Consider the following 26,681-nt stretch of genomic DNA (forward strand, 5'->3'; position numbering starts at 1 on the left):
TCATCTGACCTCCACAGACATGCCACGGTGTGTGACCTCTACAACAAACACGAAAGTAAATACATTATAAATGCATACGTAACTGGGAAATAAAAGTCCTACCTTCAGAAACTGAGCTGTTGGGGCTGGAGAGATGGCTCAGCAGGTAAGAGCACTGGCTGCTCCTCTAGCAGACACGGGTTCAATTCCCAGCACCCACATGGCAGCTCACAACTGTCTGTAACTCCAGTCCCAGGGGTTCTGGCACCCTTACACAGGCAAAACACCAAGGCACATAAGAATAAGTGAATTCTTAAACAGAAAAAGAAAAACTGAGCTACATTTCTGTCTAGAATTTCAAGGCCATTGGAAGATGTAGTAGGACCAAATGTCACTTGAGAATTTAAGACCTACTGCAGACTGCAGAGTCCCTCATTCCTTTTTTATGGGGGCGAGGGTTTGAGACAGAGTTTCTCTGGAGCCTGTCCTGGATCTTGCTCTGTAGACCAGGCTGGCCTCGAACTCACAGAGCTCCACCTGCCTCTGTCTCCCAAGTGCTGGGATTAAATGCATGTGCCACCACTGCCCAGAGAGTTCCTCATTTGTAATCCTCACACGGGAATATATAGTTCATGTCCAATAGTAAGACCAAGAGTGAGTTTGTGGGAGAGGTGCCCCACAAAGGGTACCATCAGTTTCCATCCTCTGCTGCCTCCTGTCATTGCCCATGGCTTGAGGGCACTGGAGAACGGGCTTTTGAACTTCTGACTGTAATACGTCTCCCAGGGTTTTAAATTTTAATAAGACAGCTGTCTTTAAAATGTTCTAATTAGGGTAGTGCTGTTTGTAAGAGTGCAGATAAACACGTCTGAAATGTAATACAAAAATCCAAACAAGGTTTGGGTGAGACTTTAGCCCATGGTTCATCAGTTAAATGAGTTCCTCACTTTCTCCCCAAGGATGAAAAGAGAATAACAGACTTTGGGTGCTGGAGAGATGACTCAGTCAGAGAGCACTGGCTGCTCTGCCACAGGACCCCGGTTCGATTCCCTGTACCCACATGTCAACTCACAACTGTCTGTAACCCCAATTCCAGGGCTTCTGCCACCCTTAACACAGACATAATTACAGGCAAAACACCAAATGCACATAAAATAGAAAATAAAAATGTTCAATTATAAACCATAGTGACACACACCCATGAATCATCTCTGCATAGAGGAGATGGGATAGGGGATCAGAAATGAAGGTCATCCTTGGCCACATAGAGTTTGAGGCCAGCTTGGGCTGCATGAGACCTGGGCAGGGGCACAGACATACACACACATTGGAGTGCATGTTCCTTTCTAGCTTGGCTTGTGAGCCCAGCACTTGGGAGTGCTGAGGCAGGAGGATCGTGAATTCAACAACAGCCTGGGCTGCAATAAGTTGTCTCAATACAAACAAATGGTTTCCTTTATTTTGTGATAGCCTAGGAGAAATAAGTATTACCTTTTTGTTTGGTTGACTTTGTTTTTGAGACAGAGTTTCTCTGTGTAGTCTTGATTGTCTTGGAACTGCAGACCAGGCTGGTCTCGAACTCAGAGATCCTCCTGCTTCTACCTTCCAAGTGCTGGGACTAAAAGCTTAAGCCATTCATGCCCAGCTTTTTTGTGTGTGTGTGATAGGGTTTCTCTGTGTATCCCTGGCTGTCTGGAACTCGCTCTGTAGACCAGGCTGGTCTTGAACTCACAGAGATCCACCTATGATGGAGGAAGGTCATTGGTTAAATAAAAAGAAACTGCTTGGCCCTCATTGGTTATAAGATAGGTGGGAGGAGTAAACAGAACAGAACGCTGGGAGGAAGAGGAAGTGAGCTCAGACTCCACAGCTCTCCTCTCGGGAGCAGACGCCTCAGAGAGACGCCATGCTCCCAGCTCCCAGGCAGACGCACGCGATGAAGCTCCGACCCAGGATGGACATAGGCTAGAATCTTCCCGTTAAGTGCACCTAGGGGCGCTACACAGATGATTAGAAATGGGCTAAATTAATATGTGAGAATTAGCCTAGAAGAGGCTAGATAGAAATGGGCCAAGCAGTGATTAAATGAATACAGTTTGTGTGTTGTTATTCCGGGCATAAGCTAGCCAGGCAGCTGGGGTGCTGGGAACGCAGCCCCGCTGCTCCATATTACTACACACCTACCTCTGCCTCGCAAGTGCTGGGATTATTGGCATGCACCACCATTGCTCAGCTTCAAAAACCACTTTCTGATTCAGAGAAGTCTCTGCCCCTCTTTGGTTTTGGCTGGTACAGCTTCCCCTGTTTACTTTGCATCATGGGGCAGGTGCTAGTTTTCGCACGTATGCAGCTTGCCTGAATTATGTCAATACACTGGGTCCCATTTTCCACATATTTGACGTTTTCAGAACTGAGAGGGGCCTTGCCCTGACCTCTCACTGTCCAAGGAGCTTTAAACGGTTTCCATTTTTTTCTTCCTGATTTCTGACTAGACATATTTGTAGAGTTCTTACTGTCGCATTTTGAAATAAGAAATGTTTCATAAGCCAGACATGGTGACACACCTCTTTACCCTCAACACTTGAAAGGCCCAGGCAAGTAGATCTCTGAGTATTTTAGCCACATTGGTCTACATAGAGAGCTCAAGGTCAGCCAAAGCTACATCGAGAGACCTTGTCTAAAATTAAAAAACAAAACAAACAAAAAAACCTGAGGGGCTGGAGAGATGGCTCAGCAACTAAGAGCACTTGATGCTCTTGTAGAGGACCGGGGTTCAATTCCTGCACCATGCAGTGATTCAAAACCAACCATAACTCCAGTCCCAAAGGATTTGATGCCTTTTTCTGACCTCCCCAAGCGCCAGGCATACACATGCTATACAAACATACAGGTAAAACACTAACGCAGAAAGTAAAAACGTGTAACTTTTTAATGTGTGTGTTGGGGGAGGGTCGCACACAATCAGAAGGCTGCTGCAGCTAAGACAACAAATGGACTTCTTAGGGAATAAATGCAGATCCCGATTTGCCGCTTAGCACCTCTCATAATTCCGATCAATCCTTCTCTAAATGGTGTTGCACATCAGTCCTCTGAGCAAAACATCTTCCGTCACCACGACATCAGCTGTGTCTGTTTGCTCTCAGCCATCACAGTAGGGCTGTTGGCATCCATCATAGAAGCGGGTACGAAAGGAGGGTAACTGTCCCCCCAACTTGAGAAGCACAGCCCTCCTCGCTCTCCACCCACCTGAGATCACAGCCACTCCTCGTTCTCCACCCACCTGAGAGCACAGCCGCTCCTCGTAGCCATTTGGGGCAGTTCTGTTCTAATTGCACGTGGCCTCAGGATCTCAGGAGGTGTCTGATTGTGTAGGTTTGGGAAGTTGAGAGGGGCGCTATCTGCTGCTCCGCTTTGGTGAAGACGGCAGTATGGCCGCTTGTGGATACCCGTGCTCCGGTAGGCAAATCCTCACCTGTGATCTGTAAGTAAGCCTAACAGACTTACTGGCTCTCTGGGTTGAACTTCAGTGGTATTGTCCTTGGATCTATCATTGGGACCTTACAAAGAATGAGTAGAAACTTGTCTCCCAGGGAAGGAATTCTTGCAACAAATGGAATGAGACCGTTCGCTCTGTGTTCAGTGCATTCTTGGGCTTGGGAGACGTGAACCACCCGCTAAAGTGCTTATTGTAAGCCAAATATTGTACAGCCGGGTCACGACTGAGGCTGCCTTGTGTTTTGTAGTCTTTGATTTCGTTCACCGGGACACAGCTGCAAACCAACACTAGGAACAGGGGTTGACATTGGAAAGCGGCTCTTAGCCCCAGTGTCTTTCAGATTTAAGTGAGATGTGCCTTTAATGCAATCGAAGCAGTCGATAGCCTTTCTGAAATGAGGCAAGGGAGTTTTCAAGACAGATTCCTTGCCAGCAGTGACAGTTGCCATCTTTCTGGATTGTTCTTCGGTACTGTGTTTAAATGTTTCCCAACACATCGCGTTCTCACAGGAACCTGAAGTTCTGGGTTCCCATGGGTACTTTAGATGTTGACACAGTGACTCAAAAGCAAGCCTTCAGGCTCCACACACTGCACCCTTCTTGGTCATAACCTCAACCAATAGTGCTTCCCCTAGGGCCTGACTGATGGAAAACTGGATTAAGCTGATCTGGAGGCTTGTTCTGTGAGCCTGAAAGAGAAGACCCGTCTCCGGCCTTGTGCATCGACCCCAGCCTCCCCATCTTGACTGCTCCAACCCCCCACCCCCACCCCAGCTGCTCACACTATGGACCAGGCGCTTGAGGCATCCCCAAAGGATGGCCTGGAATGCAGGGTTCAGTCTCTCCATGAACTACAGCCCCCAGCATGCTCCGCGGCCTCCGGCTCTGCGGTTCGCGCGTGCGCAGAGGGGCCGCTGCGCGCTGACTGGGAGCCAGCCGGGAGCTTGTCCTGCTGAGGTGGCCGCGAGACAGGTGAGTGGGGTGCGAGTCTCCCCGCGAGGCGGACGCTCTGCTGTTCCTGGGTGGAGGCCGCGGGCAGCGGTGAAGGGCTGAGGGAGAAGCGGCGGGTGCCGCCTCGGACGGGGGCGGCGGGCTGCTGCGGCGTCTGCTCCCACGGCGACCCGGGACGCGCGTGACAGACCCACCCCCTCCGGCGGCGCCCGCCCGGCGACTCGGAGAAACTGCGCCTGACGCGGGGACTCCTGCCTGTGACGTGGGGCTGCTGCGGGCGTCTCGGCAGGTGGCAACTCTTCCAGAGCGAACTTGGGTGTCTTCATTTAAGACTCTGGTTCAGCATCTAGGCCGGTCCGAGCGCGCTTCGGTGTTAGCATCGGGGAAACTGAGGCGAACATTTAGGCAGGGTCGCCTGTGTGCTTCCGGTTGGAATTCTGGAAATTACTCTGAGATTGAGGTGCGGATCCGGCTGCTTTAAAATGGCAATAATGCAATAATGGGAAATGGCAGATGCTTCCAAGTTTCTTTTTCGGTGACAGATTGTGTCGAATCTTCCAGTCTTATGCTACGTATGGAACTTGCGATGGGTCTCGGTGGGTTTGGTTTTGGTGTTGTTGTTTGGTGGGATATTTAGAAATGACCCAGAATATTTTTTTTAAAAAAAATCCCTTGAAAGAAATTTTTCTAGGTAAATTAGAGTGTGTTTTTTGAGACAGCTCCCTATGTAGCCTAGGCTGGCCTCTGCTCTGCTTCCCAAGTGCTGGGGTTAAAGGTGTGCACTCTCAAGCCCTGAAAAATCAGATTTTTAATGGGACTAATTTTCAGTTTCGTCTTTTTGTTGTAGCTTTTTCTGACTGTGCTGGTGACTAAGTTTAAAGGGGCACACATTTCCCAGTTCTTTACCCCTCTTTCCTTCTCTGAGCTTCCAGGTCTCTCTGAACTGTACGCATTAATCATCTGTGTTTGACATATTCATTTCTTTCTGTTTTCCATGAGCTGTTTGCTGTTCGTTCTAAGGAAAGGTTACTACCTTGTTTTGTTGTTGTAGATTTTGATACTCCTAATCAAGTATAGCTGTTACTTACTTTGTCATGGCTATGGAACCCGGGGCCTCCCTTCACTACTGAGCTGCCCCCAGATCCTTAATGTAGATTTTTTATTTAGCCCATCCTGATTTTCTGTTTGATTGCTTGATTGGATTGAAACTTTTAAGATTTATTTATTTAGTACATGAATACAGCGCACACGTGTATTCACAGGTGCATGTAGGGTAGGTACCTGCAAAAGTCGGTAGATCTGCTGGAGCTAAAGGTATAGGCAGTTGTGAGATTGGCATGGGTTCTAGGAACCAAATTCAGGTTCTCTGCTAGAGCAGTCTTCACCCTTGACCACAGAGCTATGGCTCCAGCCCCTGATTATTGCTGCTGCTGCTTGTTGATAGCTAGTCTGGAGCTTTTCTTTTGTAGACCAGGCTAAGTTTCCTGCCTCTGTCTCTTAGATGTTGGCTTACAAGCATGTATCATCACACCCAACTCTCCCTCCCTCCCTCCTTTCCTCCCTCCTTCCTTCCTTTCTTTTTTGGTTGAGACAGGGTTTCTCTGTAGCTTTGGAAATCCACCTGTCTCTACTTCCCAAGTGTTGGGATTTAAGCCATGCACCACCACCACCTGGCCTCACACCCTACCTTCTTTCCGTTTTTAACCACAGATGTGTATGATCTGTGTGAGAGGGGAAGGTGTTTGGGTTGATGGACAAACATGAATTTGATGGGACTGTGAGGAGTCCTGGATGTGGCTTGGGTAGAGTGCTAGTTTACCTCAATGAGACCTTTGGTTTAGGTCCTAGCAAAAGGAAAGAAGGTTCTGAACAAAAATTGCCTCTCCATAAAAACACACCCACCTTCTTTCTTTGTGAATTTGGGAACTCTTCACATTGGCAGGAGAATGAACTGGGGTGGATAGTATGTCAGAGGGATGAGGGAAATTCTGAGAAAGTGACTCAGGAGACCTTCGCTTTGGTCACACTGTGCCTGGAGTGGCTGCATCTTACTGGCTTAGAGTCACAAAAAAACCGTGTGTGTGTGTGTGTTCACATTATCTCTTCTTCATTACCAATGAAGATTTTGGCGGAAGTCCAGACTCTCGTAGATTCGGTGACTTGCCATCACTTTTGTCGGCTTGTTCTCCAGATGGCCTCTCATTCAGCTGGGAGCAGTAGTTTTCCACAGCCGCCACCCAGGAGCTCACACTGTCATAAGGAAGTGGGAATAGCACAAAGGGTGGTACGCAGAACTACAGATCCTGTTTGTCATTGCTTGTAACACAAACTTGGACAGGAAATCCGGATAGGACAGTTAGTTGGGAGAGGTTAGAACACAGGAGTGTGGCTTCTACTTGCGGTAGTAATCTGTTGGAGGCAGTTACCCCGAGTCCCCTTTGTCTAATAAACACTGTAATTGTCACAGTCAGTGATAGCTGTTACTGTATTTTACATATGTGTAAATAAGGCCTAGAGGTTAAGTGATTTTCTCATGCTGTGCCAAGGCCAACTTCTAGTCAACTCTCTAGCTCTAAAACCCCTAGTTCCCCCCACCCACCCACCCATAATGCTTGCTAGATCTCAAGATCTTCCTGCCTCCTCTTTCCAGGTGTGGGTTGTAGACTAGGCTTGCTTCAAACTCAGATATCTGCCTGACTCTGCCTCCCAAGTGCTGAGATTAAAGGCATGCGCCACCACCGCCCAGCCCACTCCTCCCTTTTAATGTACCACTTGAAATTAAACCTAGGGACTCTTGTATGATAGCCAAACTCTACCACTGAGGTATATTCCCAGTTCAATCTTATTATATGAAAAATTACGTCTGTGGTCATATTTCCCCAGAAATTACTCAATTTCTCCCATTTTATTTATTTGTTTCTATTTTATATTTTTTGGAGACAAGATCTCTTTTATGCAGCTTTAGCTGTCCTGAAACTCGCTCTATAGCCCAGGCTGGCCTTTGAACTCACAGAGATCTGCCTGCCTCTGCCTCCTGAGTGCTGGGATTAAAGGTGTGTGCCATCACATCTGGCCCATTTTTCTTTCTATTATTTGTTCTTAAAAAGCAGATTCTGGGGCTAGGGAGAGGTAAAGAGCACTGGCTGCTCTTCCAGAGGTCCTGAGTTCAATTCCCAGCAACCACATGGTGGCTCACAGCCATCTGTAATGAGATCTGGTGGCCTCTTAATAAATAAATCTTTAAAAAAAAGTAGATTCTGGGCCTGGGGATGTAGCTCAATTTGTAGATTTGTTGTCTACCATGCATGAAGCCCTGGGTTTGATCTTTGGCACCAAGTGCTTGGATGTGGTACCTCCCTGTAATCCCAGTGGAGGCAGGGGGATCAGGAGTTTTAAGTCATCCTCAGCTACACAGATAGTTCGAGTCAGCCTGGGATATATGAAATTTGTCTCAAAAAATGGAGAGCAGATCCTATCCCTCTCTTTCATCTACCGTCCTTAACTTCATTCAGCTTTGTACCGAATATCTACTGTGCCTCCCTCCTCCTGTAAATTTTGCCTGGGGGCTTTAGGGACCAAGAAGAAAAAGGTTGGAAACTGTCAGTATCTTATGTAAATGCTTCCATCGAAGTCTTTAGTCTTGGGAACTGGGGAAAGATGCTGGACCACTGACAGAGAGAAACCTTCCCTTGCTCTGGAGGTGGTATTTTCCCGTGTGTGGCTTTTTCTTCCAGGCAGGCATCACCCCCTCCCCCATGAGAAGTGATATGGTTGAAAGATAAAGTGCAGGCTTTGGAGTCTGACGGACTAGGAGCTGAACCACAAGTCTGTCTTTGTACTACCAGCTTTCAGTGTGAGCTCTTGAAGAGTAGGGCCTTTGTCCTGTTCACCACCTCACCTCTCTCCCTAGGGTGATAACTTGGAGGCTGAATGCCTTCTGGGATTATTGAGCTGAGCGTGGTAGAGATGAATGCTCGTAGTAGTAGCATGTGACTAAGTAATGAGGCTAAGTTTTCTGTGCGGCTTATCAGCTGTTTTGACAGCACTGGTTTTTTAATATTACATTACATAATAAATTACTCCTTTTTTGAAAATGTAGTCTCATTGCCTTATGATCACCTTCTAGAAATGAGACATTAGCTTCTTTTCAGTAGACAGTTAGCTATGATTTTGTAACAGTGTGTCTCTTCCAGTTGTATTCATATTTGTAGTCGTCCCCCCCTTAGGAGACAGGGTCTCCATGTAACTCTGGCTGCCCTGGAACTGGTATGTAGACTATGCTGGCTTCAAATTCACAGGCATCCACTATCTCTGCTTTTTGAGTACTAGGATTCAAGGCGTGTGCCACGCACCCAGCTATACATTTCCTGCATTTTAAAGCACCTGTGCTATATAGTTTGCATTTGTGAGGTTTTGTTTGTTTGAGAAGGGGCTCCTGTAGCCCAGGTTGGCCTCAAAATAACTATTTAGCAAAGAGTATTCTTGAACTCCTGATCTTCCAGCCTTTGCCTCCCAGGTGCAGAAATCATTGTGACTGACTATTTTTATGTGTATTGTGTTGTTGCTTTAGATGAGGTCTTGTTATAGAGCCCAGGCTGGCCTTGAATTCAGGATCTTCCTGTTGGGACCATTTGGAGTCCTGGCCTCCAGCTGCTCTTCCCTGCTAGAGATCTTTATTCTCCTTCTGATTTGAGTTACTGAAAGCTGTGTCAAAGTTGTTTACCAGCTCTGCTTCACAAGCACGGGTTGCCTTGCCTTGAGGATCAGAGGATAAGGTTTTCACCTGTTGGCCCACCTGACTGTTGGGTATATAAGCCTCTGTGATGCTGTTGAATAAAGGGCTTCTTGCCAGTGACTAGAGGTCCGTGTCTCTGTCTCCCTGTCTGTCTGTCTCCCTGTCTCTCTCTCTCCCTGTCTCTGTGTCTTTGTGTGTTTCAACCTCCAGCCCCTTACCCGAAGCTCGCGGACTGTATGGTAGTGCATAGAGTGCAGAAAGGCGTTGTTTGCCGCATCTTCCTGCTTTTGCCTCTGGAGGACTAGGACCCTGAGCCCAGCCTTATATTTGTGGTTTTCTCTAACGATGTGTGTTTTAGAAGATTAGCTTCCTTTGACTCACTAATTAGCTTTCATTGGATAGATTCTCAACAAGAGTAACATGAAAACTGAAATTGAAAGCACTAATTATCAAAAGTCTTCATTCTTAAAACAGAAGATGGCCATGCTTGTATTCCCAGCTACCACAGAGGCTGAAGCAGGGGCATTGCTTGAACTCAGAAATTTCCAGGTGAGCCTGGGCAACATAGGGGAGATCCAGTCTCAGTAAAAATCTTAGAAAAGGCATGATTTGCAGTTAGGACTCAAAGAAGGATTTCTTCACCCCCGCCCCTTAACAAAATAAGATGGGCCTTCTAGCTAACATTCTAAAGACAGGAAAGAGCAGGTCATTTCCCATTTCTTATGTTTGCGTACCATTGGTAAATACTCTTAACTTGTGTGACTTGAGAATGAGGTGAAAGTCCAGCATCGCTTTCATCCCTTCTCTTTTTCTCTTTCTCCCTTCTCCTTTTGGAGACAGTCTTGTCTGTAGTCCTGACTGACCTCAGAGTTGCTCTACAGGACCCGTAAGATGGCTCAGCAGGTGCAAGCAAGCCTGAAGACCTGAGTCTGCTTCCATGGAAAGGTGGAAGCAGGGAACTGACTCTACAGGGCTGTCCTTTTACCTCCACAGGATCGTGTGGTGTGTCGCCCCCCCCCCGCCCCATCCCAATAGCAACCCATCCTGCCTCAGCCTCCTGAGTGCTGCTGTGATTACAGACATGTGCCACCACGCCTGCACCACGCCTGGCTCTATTCTTGTTTTTTTCTTTGGTGGCAAACTCTTGGTCTTCTTCCAAGATGTTTTGCCTGGTTTTCCTGAGCAGAGTAACTTCTGCTGTGTGTTTACATATGCTAACTCACCCACTGTGACTTGTACCAAGCTCCCTTTTCTGTTTACCATTCCTTGGGGTCTCATTCATTCATGTATCTTCACTTATTAAGTCGACAAATGTTTTTCAGCCTGGCGTGGTGGCGCACACCTTTAATCCCAGCACTGGGGAGGCAGAGGCAGGCGGCTCTCTGAATTGAAGGCTAGGCTGATCTACAGAGTGAGTTCCAGGACAGTTAGGGCTCTGTTCACAGAAAAAACCCTGCCTTGAGAAACCAAAAGAAAAATGTCGTTTCAATGTCTGCCTTTTCCAGGTTCTTCATTGGCAGACTGTGGCAGCTCACATGTGTATTGCCAGGACTGTACTAGAGAAACTGAGGCAGGATTGCTGTGAATTTGAGGCCACCCTGGCTACAGTGTGAAACTTCAAAATTTTTTTAAATTATTTTTAATGTGTTTGGGTGTTTTGTCTACATATATGCCTATGTACCACGTGTTAGCTTGGTATCCTCAGTGGCCAGAAGAGGGCATCACATCTAGAACTGGAGTAACATACAGAGAGTTGTGAGCCTCTATGTAGGTGATGGGAATTGAACCCAGGTCCTCTGGAAAGAACAACCAGTGCTCGTTTTTTTTTTACTTTTTTGAAAAATATTTTTTTAAATATTTATTTTGTATACAATATTCTGTCTACATGTATGCCTGCAGGCCAGAAGAGGGCACCAGACCTCATTACAGATAGTTGTGAGCCACCATATGGTTGCTGGGAATTGAACTCAGGACCTTTGAAAGAGTAGGCAATGCTCTTAACCACTGAGCCATCTCTCCAGCCCAAAAAATATTTTTTAAAATTAAAAAAAATATTTTATTTATGAGTGTTTTGTGTGATTGTATGTTTATGTACCATGTGCATTAGAAGCCAGAGAGGGCATTGGATCCTGTGGAATTGGACTTACAGATGTGAGTCACCATGTGGGTGCTGGGGATCAAACGTAGGTTCTCTTCAGCAGTGTGCTAATCTCTTAGCAATCTTTTTAGCAGTTTGAGACTGTCTCACCTCCCCCTCCTTAAAAACAAAGTCCTCAGATGTCCTTCCCATGTAAACTGACCTATAAATCACAGTGTGTGATAGATGAACTATAAGATCTCGTGGCATTTTTATAACAAAACCTTGGGTGCTACATAGTGGTTAGTCTACAGTATTCCTTGGGTTGATAGTCTCTGAGGTTTGCTTCATGTCAAGATGAGGGGGCATAAAAACTCCACCACATCGTCACATGTTAAGAGGATATGGGATAGGTTATAATGTATCAGTACATCTTTAGAAAATAGGGTTTCCACTGGGTGGTGGTGCACACCTTTAATTAAATCAGCACTCGGGAAGCTGAGTCAGGCCTTGTCTCCAGAGCTAGTACACAGAAGAACCCTGTCTCAAAAACAAAACAAAGCAAAAACCAAGAAGAAAGGTCGCATGTGCCTTTAATCCCAGCACTTGTAGGCAGAGGTGGGCGGATCTTGGAGTTCCAGGCCACAAAGCCAGGGTCTTGGGCATGGTACTAGAGGTGGTAAGTATGTTTTCACTTACTCTGCAGGTACTTTTCTGTCCTGATTTCGCCTTTTTGGTGCACGTCTTTTATCCCAGCACTCTGGAGACAGAGGCAGGTGGATCTCTGTGAGGTCGAGGCCAGACTGGTCTACATAGTGAGTTCTAGGACAGTCAGAGTTGCATAGTGAGACCCAGTCTTAAAACAAATAAGAGGAAAATGGAGGTTTTCAGAGATTGTTTTGTGCATGTTTAAATAAAGTAAATACAGATTTATTTTTATCACATCTTCAGAATACTAAAGAAGGTATATACATGTAGATGCTTCATGCAGTAGGTGACTAAGTGCTCATAGCACAGGCAGCTGGGTTAGGCTCTGGGAAGCCCCAAGTTTAAGTCCTAACAGAGCTTGAGTCTGCTGGGAAAGGTAAGGTACAGAGCTAACTAAATGACTGGTGTGTGTGGCATTATGTGAGTGTAAGGAGATGTTGGGAGAAAGCAGTAGGAAAAGCATCACAGAAGTGGTATTTCAGAGCTGAGTACTGAAAATAGGAAAAAAGTAGAAATGCAAGGCAGTCTTCTAAGCAGAAGAAACAATAAAGCACAGAGGCATGTTGAGTCAGCCTTACCGTGTCTGAAGCATGATATACAGTTCAGAGCTGATTCAGGCGGGGCTGGAGATAGCTCATTGATTAAGAGACTTCTTGCTCTTGCAGAGGGCCAGGGTTTGATTCCCAGCACTCACATTATGGCTCACAACTGTCTGTAACTCCAGACTGTAACCACTGGGGATGTGACTCTCTTCAGAACTCTGTGGGCACCAGGCCCACACATTCTATACAGTACAGCTGTATATACAGGCAAAGCCCTCATACATGAGGGACAGAGTTGGGATCCCCGGCAGTCTGGAGGTATACAGCTGTGGTGGTTTGAACAAAAATGGCCCCCATAGGCCCATAGGGAGTGGTACGATTAGGAGGTGTAGTCTTGTGGGAGTGTCACTAGTGGGGTGGGCTTTGAGGTCTTGGAAGCTCAGACCTGGCCAATGTGTCATTCACTGTCACTTCCTGCTATCTGCGGGTCCTGATGTAGAACTCTCAACTCTCTCTCCAGCACCATGTCTGCCTGCATGCTGCCATGTTTCCCACCATGGCAATAATGGACTAAACTTCTGAACTGTAAGACAGCTGCAATTGAATGTTTTCCTTCATAAGAGTTGCCGTGGTCATGGTGTCTCTTAGTTAAAACTTTAACTAAGACAACATCTGTAACCCCACCATTTGAGAAGCAAAGACAGACAGATCCCAGGGCCTTGCTGGCCAGCCAGTTTAGCTAAAAGCTAAGCTTCAGTGATAGGCCCTGCCTCAAAAAGTAAGACTGAGGGACTAGAGAGATGGCTCAGCAATTAAAAAGCATTTTTGTTCTTCCAGAGGACCTGAGTTTGGTTCTCAGCACTTGCCTGTTAAGTTCAGCTCCAGGGGCTCTGACACCCTTTTCTGGTCTCTAGGATACCCATAGACTCATGGTATACACTTACATAGACACAAGTATACATATATACATATAAGTAAATGTTAAACATAAGGCAGAGAAGGGATTGAGCATCCTGAACTTGACCTCTGGCTGAAGTGGGTTGGAAGCATGTGTATGTAATCAGCTGTGCTACTTGGGGTGTTAGTCTGTTTCTAGGGCCTCCTCTAGTCTCCCATACTGGAGGATGGAACTTGATGTCTTGTTTGCTGGGAAAGTGGTCTACCATTGAGCGCTTTCTCAAGCTCCTTTTTTTTTTGAAAAAAAAAAACTTTTTATTTATTGTTAAGTAGTCCAAACTGGCCTTAAACTTGCTCTGTAGCCCAGGCGGGCCTTGAAAGTGTTATCTTCCCCTTCCTGATTCCTGAAGGAACTGGGATTGCAGGATTGTGGCTGCCAGCCAGACTAATCTATTGTGTTTGAGTAGAAGACAGTCTGGCAATGGCACAAAAACTTGTTAGGAGATATTCACAGAGGACCAGAAAAGAGGCAGTGAGAGCATGAACTAAGGCAATGGAAGCTAAAGGTATTCTAGAGACAAAATTAGTAGACTTTCCAGATAATTCAGGAGTAAAAGAAACATAAGACTTTAAAATTACCTTAAACCTTGAAACCTAAATATCTGAGAAGAAAATAGGATAATAAAAAAAAGAATCATCTGGAGATGGAATAAAAATAGATGTGTTGTGAGATCTCCAATGGAAAGATGGGAATAGCAGTGTGGCCCATGGCTGCTTGAGTGATGGCTAAGTCTCCCTCCTTCCCCCCAACCCACCACCTCCTCTCTCTCTCATCAGAGTCTCACTATATAACCCTGACCAATCCCCCTGCCTCTGCCTTCTAAATGCTGGGATTAAAGGTGTTTGTTATTGATAGGCATGGTGGATTCCAAACACTCAGTAGGCAGGGACAGGTGGATCTTCATGAGTCTGAGGTCTGCCTGGTCTATATAGTGAGTTCCAGGACAGCCAAGACATACAGAGACCCTGTCTCAAGAAACAAAAGAAAAGAACAACAACAAAACAAAAAAGGTGTGTGTTACCATGCTCAACTTAAAAACAATTATTTGCTTGTTTTGTTTGTATGTGCACATGCACACGTGTAGCGGTTAGAGGACAACTTGCAGGAGATGTTCTCTCCTTCCACCAAGCAGTTCCTGAGAATTAAACTCAAGGTCCTTAGGGTTGCCAGCAAGTGCCCTTACCCCCTGAGCCATCTCTCTGACCCTGAATCCTACTTTGTAATTTTTAGTTATTTTGTATGTATGAGTGCTTTGTCTGAATGTATGTCTGTGTACTACGTGTGTGCTTGGTGCGGAGGACAGAAAAAGGTATTGTATCCTTGGAACTGCAGTTACGGACAGTTTTGAACTGTGTAAGAGCAGCCAGTGCTTTTAACTGCTAAGTCATCTTTCCAGTCCCTTTAGATCCCACTTTGGAAGGAGAATGGATCCCAAACAGTGGATTTTTAACAAGAACATGATTGATGGGAAATGAGGCAGTGGAAGAGCTGATAACAAAACAGCTAAGTAGTGAGGAAAAACTGATGTGATGAATATCTCAGAGTTATGGGGAAAAAATTTAAAAACCTGGATTAGGTTCGTGAGCCCAGCGGTACAGGGTGAGAAGTTAGGCCACAGGAGGAAGAGTCCATCTATGGGATGATTAGGAAAGCAGTGAGACCCCAGAGTCTAGTTGTTAAGACGAGCAAGCTAAGTCACGAAGTTTAAAGCAGTGAGTTCATTGACAAGTGCTTTAACAGTGTGCCAGTAAAGCAGATAAAAATGCCGAGGGACTCAGTCACATTGGTTTGGTAGTTCTAATTTAAGGATTCAGGAGATCTGAGTACTGACTTAAAGGTAGTGGAGGGGAATAGCCAGAAGGTGCTCAGAAGTAAGATACCACAAAGGAGCTGGGCTGAAAGGCTCCTATGGGTGGAAGAGTTAACATGTAAAGGGAGAATCCATCATCCTCAAGTGGGAGGTAAAAAGAGAGAAGGGAGAAAATAAGTGAAAAGAAGAAAAGACTGCACAGCAGGCTTAAAGATGGATTTGTTTTTATGTGTATGCGTGCCTGTGTAGAGTTTGTGTGTGTGTGTGCCTGTGTAGAGTTTGTGTGTATGCGTGCCTGTGTAGAGTTTGTGTGTATGTGTGCCTGTGTAGAGTTTGTGTGTATGTGTGCCTGTGTAGAGTTTGTGTGTGCGTGCCTGTGTAGAGTTTGTGTGTGCGTGCCTGTGTAGAGTTTGTGTGTATGCGTGCCTGTGTAGAGTTTGTGTGTATGCGTGCCTGTGTAGAGTTTGTGTGTATGTGTGCCTGTGTAGCGTTTATGTGTGTGTGTGCCTGTGTAGAGTTTGTGTGTATGCCTGTGTAGTGTTTATGTGTGTATGTGTGCCTGTGTAGCGTTTGTGTGTGTATGCGTGCCTGTGTAGTGTTTGTATTTGTGCCTGTGTAGCATTTATGTGTGCCTGTGTAGAGTTTGTGTGTATGCGTGCCTGTGTAGAATTTGTGTGTGTATGTGTGCCTGTGTAGAATTTGTGTGTGTATGTGTGCCTGTGTAGCGTTTATGTGTATACTGTATATGCAGGAGCCCCTAGAGGTCAGAAGAGGGTGTTGGATCCCTCAGAAGTGGAGTTATGAATGATTGGTTGTGAGTGACCATGTGGGTGCTGAGAATCAAACCTGAGTCCTCTGCAAGAGCACCAAGTGCTCCTAACCACTGTCCTAGGGTTACTATTGCTGTGATGAACACCATGACCAAAGCAACTTGGGGAGGAAAGGGTTTATTTCTCTTACACTTCTACATCATAATCCATCATGGAAGGAAGCCAGGGCAGGAACTCAGCAGGGCAGGAACCCGAAGGCAGTAACTGAAGCCAAGACCATGGAGGGGTGCCGCTTACTGGCTTGCTCAGCCTGCTTTCTTATAGAACCCAGGACCACCAGCCCAGGGGTGGCACCACTTGTAATGGCCTGGGCTCTCCCTGGTCAATTACTAGTTAAGAAGATGTGCTTACAGGCTTGTCTTGATTTTTTTTTTCTGGTGGCATTTTCTCAATTGAGGTTCCCTCCTCTCAGACGACTATAGCTTCTGTCAAGTTGACGTAAAATCAGCCAGCACAACCACTGAGCCATGTCTCCAGCACCTCCCCTTTTTTGTTGCTTTGCTTTTGCAGTGCTATAGATGGAACCCAGGGCCTCTGCTTGCCCAGCCTGCCACCATCATGGGGGCTACACTGTCAGCCCAACTGTAATTGTGACCTCAACTCTTCTTAGGCTGTGACTGTCCCCTGGGGTCACCAGAATTGTGGGGAGTTTGAATTAACACTGAAGGAAATATGATATAAAGTTAGTCACACACACACATACACATACAAACAAACAAACAAACATACATACATACATACATACATACCAGGCTGGCCTAGAATGCAGCCAAAAATGACTTTGAATTTCTGATCCTTCTGCCCCCACGTCTAGAGTACTGGTTACCATTTACACCACCACACAGTTTCCGTGTGATGTCGGGGATCAAACTAAGGGATTCTTGCATTCTAAGCAAACATTCTACCTATGAGCTGTATTACCAGGCTCCCTATGCTACTGTACATTTAAGAAAAGATTTTTCAGTGGATTTTTTTCGCTAGTCGGCTCTCAAGTAACTTTATTTTCCTCAATACCTCCCGGCTGTTTTTTGGGGCTCCCGGAATGTTGAACTTCAGTTAGCTAACACATTTCATTTTCACCCCCTTGGTGGTGGAATAGATAGGCTATGCAGATGACTTGCTTTGGCTTTCCTCGTAGCCAGCGGGATACTGCCAAGCTGTATATATGAGAGGCTGAGAGGCGTGATCGTGGAGGGACTGGAAGGCCTCAGAGAGAAGGGCTGCATTTCCCTTGGCTGCTGAACAGGAAGGGGCAGCCTGTTCCTTGGCATCTGCTCCAGGGGAGGCTCCTCCTTGCCTGGTTTGTGTTTGCCCAGTGTGTGTTCTATGTTACACTGCCACACCTCTCTGGCCTAAAAGAACATTCTATCCCTCATCACAGAGGAAATATTGACTTAAGGAAGGGACAGTGGCCCCAGTAGCAAACCTGCAGGAGCCAGAGCTGGAGCAGAAGTGAATAAAGAAGTGCTTGGCTCTGCTGCTCACACTGATGTAGAGGAGGTCGTCGAGATGTCATCAGGGACTTAAGTGGTGGAATAAGCTGGGCGGTGGTGGTGCATGCTTTTAATCCCTGCACTCGGGAGGCAGAGTGAGTTCAAGGCCAGCCTGTCTACAAGACAGGCTCCAAAGTGACAAAGAAACCCTGTCTCAAGAAACCAAAAGAAAAAAAATAAAGGTAGTGGAATGCTAAACATGTTCTCAACAAGGGTCATTGGGGTTAGGGGGAGGACCAGTTCTAGAAGGTTAGCACCGGTGACCACGATATCCAGGCTTCATTAAACACCATGCTCTGAGAGGAAGCAAACAGGTTCGAATATTTAGGGAAATGTACGGTGGCAGATGCTCCAGTGTTGAGAGCCAGCGAGAGGTAGGTCGCAGGGCCATTAGTCAAGTTAACAAATTTAGGCCTTTCTTGCCTTTTTTTTTTTTTTCTTTTTTGAAGACTGGTCTTTGCATAGCCCTGTCTGCCCTGAAACTCTGACACTGGGAATTGAAGGTGTGTGCCACCTTTCTGTGAAAGGAAGCAAAAGGGTTTAAGGAGTAGAAGGACATGATTGGGTCCATTTTAAAAAGACCATGTGGGGCTGGAGAGACGGCTCAGTGGTTAAGAGCACTGGTTGCTCTTCCAGAGGTCCAGAGTTCAATTCCCAGCAACCACATGGTGGCTCACAACCATCTGTAATGAGATCTGGTGCCCTCCTCTGGTGTGCGGGCATACATGGAGGCAGAATGTTGTATACATAATAAATAAATATTTAAAAAAAAGACCATGTGGTTGTAAAACAGTGGACAGAGGAGGTGACAAGATTGGAGGTGGAGGTCCTGCCAGAGAGATTTGTAGTAATGTTGATGGCAGGAAATATTGGCTCCTTATTAGCATCAGTTATAAGAACAGTCAGTTTCAGGAGGCATTAGGAAAGTGGTGGGATAACAGAGAGGTCCTGTTGTGTGTGGTGTTTTACAGGTTCTGGGAATCCACACTCAGGTCCTCATTCCTACATGACCAGTGCTTTACTGACTAAGGCTACTTCCCTAGCCTCACCTTTTGATATTTTAAAACATTTACTATTTTAATTTTATTTCAAAAATATTTTATGTGTATGAGTGTTTTGCCTGCATGTATATCTGTGTGCCGTGTGCATGCTTGGTGTCCTCAGAGGCCCAAGAGGGCATTGGATTCCGTGGAACTGAAGATTAAAAATGGTTTCGAGCTGTCATGTGGGTCCTAGTTTTATTTTTTGAAACAAGATTAATGTAGCCTAAGCTGGTCTCAAACTTACTATATAACCCCTAATGGCTTCAGACTCTTGCTCCTCTTCCTTATCCTCCCCAGTGTTGGGATTATGGACCTGTGCCTGTTGTCTGAGGTTTTCTGTCCTACCAGGTCCCACAGCCATTTAGTCTCAAATAAACACACAGAGGTCTACATTAATCGTAAACTGATTGGCCTAGTATCTTAGGCTCTTCTTCTTAACTAATCATTACATCTTAAAATTAGCCTAATATTCTTGTCTGTGCTAGCCATGTGGCTTGGTACCGTTTTCAGCGAGGCAGTCACATCCTGCGCTGGGTGACACCTGCACACTGAAACTTCCCTTTTCCCAGAATTCTCCTGTTCTTGTTGCCCCGCCTCTACTTCCTGCCTGGTCATCCCCGCCTATACTTCCCTGCCTGGCTACTGGCCAATCAGCATTTTATTAAAATACAATTGACAGGGTAGAGACCATTGTCCCACAGTATTTGCCTGTTACATTAGCTGTATCGTAGGTGAGACTGGAGAGATTGCTCGGGCAGTTTAGAGTTTTCTGTACAAGCATAAGGACCTGAGTTCAGGTCCCCAGCATCCGCATAAAAGCCAGGCAAACTGCACACCTATAATCCCAGTGCTCTGTGATAGGAGGCCCTCTGGGGTTTGCTGCCCAACTAGTCTTACTGAATTGGTGAGCTCTAGGTTTACTGAGAGAATCTGTCTCAGAAAGAGAAGGGAGATGAGTGGAACAGTTACTCAGTGGTTAAGAGCACTGACTGCTCTCCCAGAGGACCTGGGTTCAATTCCCAGTACTCACATAGTGATGTTTGACCATTTAACTTCCTGTACCCTGGGATCTGATACCCTCTGCTGGTCTCAAAGGCATTATACACACGTGAGACATAGATGTACATACAGGCAAAAATACCCTTGTACTTAAACAAATCTTAAAAGTGAATTGTAGTAATAAGGGCGGCGGGGCTGCGTCCCCAACACCCCAGCCGCCTGCTCGGCTAGCTCTAGCTTATGCCCCGAAATAATTACACGGAAACTGTATGCTTTTAAACACTGCTTGGCCCATTCTCTTCTAGGCTAATTCTCACATATTAATTTAGCCCATTTCTAATCATCTGTGTATGGCACCCCAAGGTGCGCTTACCAGGAAGATTCTAGCCTAGTCCATCCTGGGTTGAAGCTTCATGCCGGGAGCGGGGCATGGCGTCTCTCTCAGGCGTCTGCTCCAGAGAGGAGAGCTGTCGAGTCTGACCTCACTTCCTCTTCCTCCCAGCGTCCTGTTCTGTTTACTCCTCCCACCTATCCTCTAACCAATAAAATGGGCCAGGGCAGTGCCTTTATTAGCCAATGACCTTCCTCCATCAGTGAATAGCAATTGAGAGAAATACTTGGCATTGACATAGACACATAGACACAGGTGCATACACATACACCTGACATACACATGCAGACACTGCACACACGTGCACAAAAGAAAAAAGATGCAAGAGTATTAAGTAAAATCCTACCTACTGCCCAGTTTACCATGGCATCCTTTTATATGAAATGTATGCCCTGGTTTTTGCCTGTCTTTGCATTTGGGTTTTGGGTTTTTGTTTGTTCATTTTTGAGACTGGGTTGTAACGGGAGGGCCTGCTTGTTGGGGTTTCTGTCCTGCCTGGTTCCCGCATTCGTTAAGTCCCAAGGAAAATCACACAGAGTGTCTATATTAATGATAAACTGATTGGCCCACTAGTTCAGGCTTCTTATTAACTCTTATAACTTATATTAATCCATTAGTCTTATCTGTATTAGCCACATGGCTCGGTACCTTTTTCAGCTGGGCGAGTCACATCTTCCCTCTTCTGTGTCTGGACAGGACTGCAGAAAGAGCTTCCTTCTCCCAGAATACTCCTGTTCTCATTGCCCCGCCTCTACTTCCTGTCTGGTTGTCCCGCCTATACTTCCTGCCTGGCAATCAGCATTTATTTACAACATAATTGACAGAATACAGAATTGTCCTGCACCGCTGGGTCTCTCTGCATAACTACGATTGTCTTAGAACTCACTATGTAGACTAGGCTAGCCCCAACAGACTGAGTTGTTGTTTTCTGCCTCTGCCTCTCTAGTGCTGTAATTAAAAGTGTGCACCACTATTCCTGGCTGGCCTCTACAGGTTTTAATCCAGCTCTGCTCATTAGAGTTCTTGGCATGGAGAAAGCCTGCAGTGAATAGTAGCTATTAAGTATGTCTGGACAGGTTGGTTAGGAACATAGAGGAACTGGCTAGTTTTTATGTCACTTTGACACAAGATAGACTCATCTGAAAAGAGAACTTCAGTTGAGAAAATGCCTCAGTAGGATAGCTTATGGGGCATGTTCTTAATTAGTGATTTGGGAGGGCTCTTCCTATTGTGTGTGGGGTCTCCCTGGGCTGGTTGGTCCTGGGTTCTACAAGAAAGCAGACTGAGCAGGTCATAAAGACAAAGCCAGGAAGCACCACTCCTCCATGGCCTGTGCATCAACTCCTGCCTCCAGGTTCCTGTCCCGACTTCCCTCAGTAATGGACTATTTCCTGGAAGTGTAAGGGAAATGAACCCGTTCTTCCTCGAGTTGTTTTTGTCCTAACAGCAATAGAAACCCCAACTCAGACAGACACCACACAGATACTGAGGCAGAGGGAGTGTTAAAGAGGCTAATGCTTGAGCATTGAGGAAGGACTAGTCAGATGAAGTGTATTGCAAGCAGGGAGAGCAATAGGAACCAAGGTATAGGTCCAGAAGAGAGTATGTTGTACGTCAGGAGCTACCAGGTTATTATCCTCTGTCAACACCTGCCCTAGCTCGGACTCTGGACGAGTTCCTGCATATACAACAAACAGACATGTACACAAACAGTATGAAGTCGGGGACGCTAGGAACATCTGTTAGTGATTGATTCTTTCAGGAGAGGGAGGTGGATAAACATGGGATTTGGAAAGGGAGGGTTTGTTAGAGGTCCCATCTGAACTAGAATTTGAAAGACTGGCCAAGGGGGAATTCAGACTGGTGGGTCTCAAGGGTTTTGTTTCCCAGACCCAGCAGCCTCAGCACCAGAGATGTGATGTCAGCACAGTCAGCGGTTTGAGGTCTGCTGATCAACGTATCCTTTAAGGGGCCTGAAGGGATGGCTCAGTGGGTAGAGACATGTGGATCTCTGAGTTTGAAGCCAGTCTGGTGTGTATTAGCGAATTCCAGGCCAGCCAGAGCTAGCTATGTAGTGATACCTTGTTGTTGTTGTTTTTTGAATAGTTTTCCTAATTTTTCCCTTTTCATATGTATCTGTGTGTAGTGTGTACATATGTGTATGCATGTGCAGGTGTGTGTGTGGAAGCTCAAAGCTGACATCAAGTGTCCTTAATCATCATTATTTTCACCTTGTATATTGAGACGGGTTTCATGATAAACATGGGGTTGGCCATTTGTCTAGCTAGTCAGCTTCTCTGGGATTTCTTGTCTTCACCCTCTGAGCCCCAACCCCCATGTGCTAGGATTGCAGGTAAGCAGCCACACCAACTCAGCTCTTGTGTAGGGTCTAGGGATCTGCACCCCTGTTTTCATGCTTATCTAGCAAGTGCTCTACCTGCTGAGCCATCTCTTCACCCAGGGCATGCTTTTCTCTTACTTGTTATGTGTGTGTGAGTGGCACTCTGTGGAGGTCAGGACAACTTTCAGGAACTGCTTCCTTCTTTCTGTCATGGATTCCAGTGACTGAACTCAGGGTATCAGGCTTGAACAACTTTACCCACTGAACCGTCTCTCACTGGCCCCACATCATACTTTCTTAAAAGGCACACCCTTTTATTTTTTAAAATTATTTTCCCTTTTATTTTGTGTGTATGTATGGATGTTGTGCCTGTATGTATGTATGTATGTATGTCTGTGTACCTCGTACATGTAGTGCCTGTGGAGGCCAGAGAGGGTATTTGATCTCCTGGGACTGGAGTTCCAGATAGTTGTTAGCTGCCTTGTGTATGCTGGGAATTGAACTTGGTTCCTCTTGAAGAACAGACAGTGGTCTTAGCTGCTGGGCCATCTCTTCAGCCCCCAGCCTCAGAATTTTTATTTTGTGTTGTTCGGAGTGCTATAAAAAAGCCACAGGATCTAGGCATGGTGGCACACACCTTTTCCCCAGTATTTAGGAGGCAGAGGCAGGTGGATCTCGTGTGTTCAAGATCAGCCTAGTCTACATAGTAATCTGCTCCAGGCCAGCCGGTGCCACATGTGAGACCCTGTTTCAAAAAACAAATAAAAATTCAAAAGAGTTCAGAATTTCCTTTGCCATACATAATAAATCTAGTGGCTGTTTATAATCTGGAGACTTTTATTTGTTTGTTTTTACGACAAGGTCTTGTAGCTACATAGCCAGTCGTCTTGTTTCCCACATCTGGCTGGCGAGCTTGTCTAGTTGCTGCAGCTTCAGTCTCTCATTTGTGTTTACATTTTACTGTGTTGCCAGTGGATAGGATGGTCCTGTGGGCATTGCACAGAACTCAGGAGACATGGAAGTGTTGTGAAAAATAGGTTTGGAAATGGCGTCTGTTCCCCTAGGAGTGTGTTTTGCAGATGGCTGTACTTAGCTCACATCCTCGGTAAGCATCTCTTTTTCTGTAGGCTGTTTTTTATGTCTTTTGATTCTGAAAAAGTATTTCATGTCAGCATGCTTGGAATCTACAGCCCCATGTGAAAGCTTGGGTACCTGGGGCACCTTGTCCAGCCTTTACAGAAAAAAACTGGGGCTTGCAGCTCTAGTTTCAAGGCACTGCTGTCATTTTCAGGGGATTATTTAGGCTGTTGAGGGGCAGGCTTTACAATAACTTGAAAAGTGACAACCGTACCATTTAGCAGTTTAAGAAGCTCCTGCTTTCCTGGGTTGCTGAGATGTCAAATTCAAGCTGTGCTGTGTTGGTAAAGTGTTACCTACAAATGAGAGGGAAAGGAGTCCTTTTCACAGTTTCAGACAAGCTGTTTGCACTTCCTCCCCTCCACTTTTTCTTCTCTTGGTTTTGCATAAACATTAAATCCCCAAAGAACAAAATTTGAGGTGGCGAGTAGTACCTTGTCAGAGGGAGAAAGGCTTAGAGACCTGCACCTCTCATATTCCAGTGCAATTACTAAGTTGTAATTATTTCTAATTGTAATATGTATACTATAACATTACCCATAATTAGCTAATTAGTTAATTAATTTGGAGGTAGAGTCTTACTATGTAGTCCTGGCTGATGTGAGATGTTCTTCTGTATGCTGTGAATGTTTTATTACCACTGGTTAATAAGGAAGCTGATTTGGCCAATAGCCAGGCAGAATAGAGACAGGCGGGAAATCCAAACAGAGATACTGGGAAAAAGATGGCAGAGTCTGGGAGATACCGGCCACTGCTGGAGAAGCAAGATGTGAGGTAACAGGCCATGAACCTCATGGTAAAATACAGGCTAATAAAAATGGGTTAAGTTTTGTAAGAACTAGTTAATAATAAGCTTGAGCTAATAGGCCAAACAGTTTATAATTAATATTAAGCCTCAGAGTGGTTATTTGGAAACTGGCAGGTGGGAGAAAAACCTTCAGTTACACCTGACTGACCTGGAACTCACTGTGTAGACCAGGCTGGCCTCTAACCTGTTTCTGCTTCCTGAGTGCTGGGATTAAAGACTTGTACCCACACACTGAACATTAAATTTTAGTTATTATTTTGGGCTACACAGATGCCTCAGTAGTTAAAGAGCACTTGTTGCTCTTGTAGAGGATCCAGATTCAACTCCCAGCACCCTATGTGATGGCTCACAACTATCTGAAACTAGAGAATCTGATCCCTTCTGATCTCCTGGGGCACCAGAGACACATCATGGTATACATACATATATGCAGGCAAACACTGATACACATAAAAAGGTTGATCTTAAACTTTTTTAAAATTTAAGTCATTACTTTATTGTTTTATGTGTATAGGTGTATGGTAAATATACATCTATGTACCATAACATGAAGTTCCCTCAGAGGCCAGAAGAGGGCATAGGATCCCCTGGAACTGGAGTTACAGACAGCTGTAAGCCACCATGTGAGTGCTGGGAATTGAACCTGGATCCCCTGGAAGGGCAGCAAGTACTCTTATAGAGTTTTTGAATGTTTCTGATGCTTAAAAAGTTTCAGGCCAGTTCACAACCCCCAGAGAACCTAGGTAACAAACAGGACCCTAAGAGAGACATACATGGATCTACATAGGAAGGAGAAAACAAGATTTCCAAGTAAACTGGGAGTGTGGGGGTCACGGCAGAGGGTAGAATGGGAGGGGAGTGGAGAAAAATGGTATAACTCAATAAAAACAAACAAACAAAACAAACAGTTTCAGGTCGGGTGGTGACTGCACGTGCCTTTAATCCCAGCAGAGGCAGGTGGATCTCTAGGAGTTCAAGGCCAGCCTGGTCTACAAGGGCTAGTTCCAGGACAGGCTCCAAAGCTAGAGAAACCCTGTCTCAAAAAAAAAAAAGTTTCAGGCCAGATCGTGATGCATCCCTTTATTAGATATGGTGATGCATCCCCTTATTCCCAGTGTAGGTAGAGACAGGCAAATCTCTGTAAAGTTGAGGCCAGCCTCGTCTACATAGTACGTTCCAGGACAGCCAGGGATATGTAGAGAGACACTATCTCAAATAAGTAAAGTTTCAGATTTTCCAATTAGAGATACTTCCCTAATAAAATGTATTTAGCTTTTCAAATTCTGAAAAAGTCTGAAACTTCTAACAGTTGAATCTCCAGTACTTCCAAAGAAAATAACATAAAAAAAATCAGGACCAAGCTAGGCATAGCGGCATATGCCTGTAGTTCCAGCATTTGAAGCTGAGGTGGAAGGATCATTTGAGTCCAAAAGTTCAAGACCAGCCTGGACAACATAGGCCAGATTATAAAACATACAACAATAATAAAAATCCAATATCGATAGACTCTACATTTCTACTGTCTGATGGCTTTCGTGGCCAATCACTTTTTGTTTAATTTGAGCCAGGATCCCATTATATAGATGGCTTGATCTTAACTTGCAATCTTCCTGCCTTTGTTCCCTCGCTCTGTAGGCCAGGCTAACCTCAAACTCAAAGATCCTCCTGTCTCTGCTTCCAAGTGCTGGGATTAAAGGTGTGCACACATGTAATCATCTCTTAAGATTAAAAACCCTTTTATTGTCATAGTGACATTTTATGAAAACTTTTATTACAATTTATTTTTATTTAAACTTTCTTTTTTAGATTACTTTATGAATATGAGTATTTTTGTATGCATGTATATAAGCCTGGTACCCAGGGAAGTCAGACAAAGTCATTGGCTGTCCTGGAACTGGAGTTATAGATGGCTGTGAGCCACTGTGTAGATGTTGGGAGCATCTGTAGTGGCCATATCAGTATGGCCTTTCCTTCCTTTAGCCTTTCTCAGACTTTCCTAGCTCTGAGCTATTCTTACCAGGTTATCTGTTATCTGTAGCTTTCAGTGTTACCTCATCTCTTTACAGAGAAAAAATGGTCTTCAGGATCTTAGGTATTTCTGTCTGTGTTGGTTCAGCCTGTGTGTTCTCTGGCAAATGTCTGCAGAAAGCCCCTTGTGACAGCAGTCCTGCTGCCTTGTAGGGGTGTAGTCCACGTCAGGAGACCACAGGAAATGAGCATTACCTTTGTGCCTGCATACAGTGGCACAACATTTGCCCAACAGGAAATTGTGGGATTGGTGAGCTAGGGAGGATACACACCATCAGGAATGGCTCCTTTAAGCATGAACATTTAATTGTTACAGTTTCTTCAGGGCATCTCAGAGGTGGTTACATCAGTTATGG

The 26,681-nt window shown here is 45.5% G+C and overlaps 1 protein-coding gene across 8 annotated transcripts in view; it reads left to right on the forward strand.

Moving 5' to 3' along the window:
• The first annotated feature begins 4,378 nt into the window (after nt 1-4,378).
• Nucleotides 4,379-26,681, forward strand: part of Sgsm3 (small G protein signaling modulator 3) — a 32,811-nt gene continuing 10,508 nt past the window's right edge. For 3 of the 8 annotated variants that reach the window (XM_041671692.1, XM_041671697.1, XM_041671698.1), the window contains exon 1: nt 4,382-4,446. The gene's annotated coding sequence lies outside the window, so the exon portion shown is untranslated. The other 5 variants (XM_041671700.1, XM_041671699.1, XM_041671696.1 and 2 more) reach the window with 3 other exon arrangements.

The sequence above is a fragment of the Microtus oregoni genome, unplaced genomic scaffold (genome assembly GCF_018167655.1).
Source record: "Microtus oregoni isolate MIOR12 unplaced genomic scaffold, Mior012 000022F_ref0000154, whole genome shotgun sequence".
Classification (NCBI taxonomy): Eukaryota; Metazoa; Chordata; class Mammalia; order Rodentia; family Cricetidae; genus Microtus; species Microtus oregoni.